General features: G+C 39.3%; 1 pseudogene; it reads right to left on the bottom strand.

The window, feature by feature from the left end:
- Positions 1-1,895: 1,895 nt before the first annotated feature.
- LOC121242357 lies at positions 1,896-3,269 on the bottom strand (annotated as a pseudogene).
- Between the last annotated feature and the right edge of the window lie 673 nt (positions 3,270-3,942).

Raw genomic sequence — 3,942 nt, 5'->3', positions numbered from 1 at the left:
TCTCGGCTTGGGGTCGTGATACACACGCACCCAAAATCCATTCTCACATGAAAACCCAGTTTTCATAAACACATGAACATGAATGCAATACACGAAAACCCAGTTTTCTTTACAAACATGATCATGCATGCCAAATGCAATGTACATGTACCAACACCAATCCAACGTCCATCAATAACCAGTCCCAACAAATCCAATCAAAACAACTCATCAACAACCAAATCAAATAAACCAAACCAACCAAACAACTCCAATCACAAATCCATCCGACCCCCGAACTCCTCGGACTCAGTCCGGCATGCCAAAAATACAGTGAAATGGGTTAGTGCAAAAATACATTTAAATTACGAAAGTTCTTTGGAGAAATACTTACAATGCTATAAAGCAATTTCTGAAGGATCACGAAGTTGAAAAAGGCGACGTTTAAGCAACACCACGGTGTAAAATACACTGTGGCCGTGGGTCACAAATACCAACTTTCAAACGGAGGCAAACGAAGACCCAAGATTGATAGGGTAGGGCCTAGGGAGGTCGGTGAAGCTAGTGGTGGTGGTGGTTTGCCGTGGGTGGCGGCGAAATGGGCGGTAGAAGACCAAAATGCCCAAATCGGAAATGTGGATGGTGGAGCTTCACCGGTGGCGGATCGGAGGTGGGGTTGGGTCCAATGGGTTGCTAAGGGGTCGAGGATGAAGTGGTAGGAAGATGGTGGCCGGAGGTGGCGCGACGGCGGCGCTGGAACGAAAGTGACGCCGCGGCTTGAAGGGCTGGTGGTGGTTAACGGCGGCGATGGAGGAGCTGGAAATGGAGGGGAGTGATCGCCGGCGGCAGGGGAAGCGGAGGAGCCGGGCGGTGTCGACCACCGCCGGCGCACGGCGGCGGGCTGGGGAGGAGAAGAACGGACGGAGAGAGAGAGAGGAAGCTGGGCGCGCGAACGAGAAGAAAACCAGGAAAAGAAAAAGAAAAGAAAGAAGAAAAAGAAAAAGGAAGAAAAAGAAAAGAGGAAAGAGAAAATGCAGAGAAAGAAATGAGGTCTAATCCTCATAATTTGGGTCACAAAAATGATCCAACGGAAATGATTTCAAAACCTCAAGTTAAATAAAATAATTTAAACGTAATGGTAAAGTTAAATTGAAATAATTAAATCTCACAGTAATTAAATAAATATTAAAGGCAATTTAAATGCATAACAATAAATAAATATTATGAAAGCACATAAAAATAATTTTCACCAAATTAAAATCATAGAAATAAACTCATTAAAAATCCAACCAATTTTAAAATACGAGAATAAAATTTAAATAAATAAAAATAATCCTTTAGTAAAAATACACTAAAATGCGGGATGTTACAATATATAGCGTCCAGTAGTACTAGAGTAGAGAAACATGATTTGTTGGACAGCAAAACTACTAATGCATTAAAATAACAATATAACAACAGATAGACCATGCTGCATGCAGCAAGACTCGCTCAAATATATATTATGAATATTAGACTTTAGATCACTTAATTGTAATGTGGTTGAATGAAAAAGTGGTGTCTTCAAAAGCAATTAACAGAATATCACAAAAGCTAAACTTTCTAAACTTCTTGCATGCAGCAGGAACGTGTCTTGGACTCCTATTACGCATGAACCGCTCCTGTCTCTTGGATTTGCTGCTGTTGCTTGCGTCGACGACACCCTGAAAAGTGCATGTATTTATTGTATACCTCTTCTTCACATGCACCAAGCTGGAACGAGCCCTCATACAGTTCTACCTCTTTACCTACGCCTGGGTATCAGTTTGAAAAAAATGAACTAAATCACAGGGATTGTATATGTTGCAGTAAACTTTCCTGGAAAACAAAAAGAATTCCTCGAGTGCAAAAGCACAAAAAATACAATAATATTTGAATTACATAAGCTTCATATATACCTGCTATAGCGAAGAGAGAGAGCATCCAGTTTGTATGACAGTGAGCACCAACAAGATAACAGCGGCTATGGTAGAAGCGCCCATCCAAGGAGTGCGAAAATAATCACGTTTCAAGGTAGCCCTTAAAATCTGAAAATAACTCACACGGTTTTTATAGAATTTGCTCAAATCTTCACCTATACTATGATAGTTAGCGTTCATGGATGAATATACGATGTTGCCGCACAGCTTGCTAACAAAAGTCGTTGAATTCGTGTCATCTAGCCAGTCAGTGATGATCTCCTCTCCAACAAGTAAATCTACGTCTTTGCCAGTTTTGATTAGGTAACGTAACAGGATATAATAATCAGTAACATATGCATGATCAGGATAGTGACATTGCTCAATAGCAATGAGGTTTCGAGCATAGACTTCTGAAGTATTGTTCCAGTCAAAGCGTGGGATATGCAGCACTCCATTTGTAAATTTTAGGTCCAGCTGTGAGCAATTGCTTGAAATGTCCACCCATTTAAACTTCAATCCAACCTCAGCCAACTGGGTTGCAGAGTGCATTTCCTTAAGTAGTTTCTTACCTCTCTCTTGTTGCCTTTCGGGAGGAGGTAGGCAAAAGAATCTAACCAAGTCAGCAAAGTGCAGTATATTCAACTCGGCACCGGGAGACTTATTTTGAAGGTTGTAACGAGAAAACAGCTGAAAGCTAAGGTCAATGAAGGATGGGTACGACGTTGGGAAAGATGCAAGTACCGTAATCTCATATATTTTTTGAATAATAAAGAAAGGAAGTTGATTTTCAAGTAACATAAAATCCAACTCCATCCCACTACGCAGCCATGGCTTTAATGTTGCTAATTGGTCAGATGGCATCCAGTCCTTCCTAGGCAAGTTTCTCAAGAAAAACTCAATAATGAAAATCGAATCCAGCAGGATCATTTCCACAAAATCATCACTAAATATAAGCTGAAAAGTCTCTGAATAACATTCACGGACACTTTCTTCAGCAGCTTTTATAGTGCTCACCAAATCCTCCAAGTTTATCGCGGTAGCTCGTTCCTTCATGAAACTCTTGAGATATCTCAATTTAAACTTTTTCATGGCCTGTAATTTTTTATTTTCACGGTGAAACGGCCCTATTGAGATAACCTGAGGAGTGTAAGCTTCTTCGTTCGAATAGCGAAGGGGATCTGGTACCTTGTAGATACAAATTCCAGGTGATTCTAGGAGCGGCTTTAAGCTTTCTAAAGTTTTTGTGATTGCATTTGCCAACAGATCATGTTCATTTTCTTTCATCAACGAATTGGCAATATTCCCTTCGTGATCTTGAAGTAGTTCCTGATGACTTGCTGATTCTCCCATCGATCTACCAACACATATAAATGGCCAGTAAGGAGGAGATCAGATATGTAATTGAAGGATCGATATATGCTTTGAAAATATCTTCATCTTAATTAGGCCATTTATTTAAAAAAAAAAAAAAAAAAAAAAAAGAAAAGAAAAAGGCAAAGTACGTCCAAACTTAATGCCATTTAGTTAAAAACAGAGAATGACAGATATCGTGTTGAATGAATGCTAAGATAAGGAAGAAATTAAGAATGAAATGAACTTCAGAATATTCATGAGATTGAGGAAGAGAGATTTTTGAACCTGGATACAAATTAAAGATCAACAAGTCCAAGCAGCTTTATCCGTCGACACTCAGATTATACAGTACCTAACACTTTGAACTCTATACGTATTCTTGAAGTACTTCCAAATAATAGGGCGTTGGGTTATGTGTATTTATAAAACAACCAGTACCTCCCCCCGCCCCCAAATTGAGGTATAGGATTCAAAGGAGGGCCCGCCATAATTATTTATTGATATAATTTGTTGCGTCAACCTCACGTTAATTAAATACTCGTGAATATATAATTTGGCACGTGGCTAGTTGCAAACATTTATTATTAAAAAATCATGTGTTATAGTTCAACGTCTGAGTTTAAAATAAAAAAACCCCACTCCTAGAGACGAGTAATGTTTGTACAAATTA

Source organism: Juglans microcarpa x Juglans regia, chromosome 8D (genome assembly GCF_004785595.1).
Source record: "Juglans microcarpa x Juglans regia isolate MS1-56 chromosome 8D, Jm3101_v1.0, whole genome shotgun sequence".
Lineage (NCBI taxonomy): Eukaryota > Viridiplantae > Streptophyta > Magnoliopsida > Fagales > Juglandaceae > Juglans > Juglans microcarpa x Juglans regia.
This window is presented reverse-complemented; position numbering and strand designations above follow the sequence as displayed.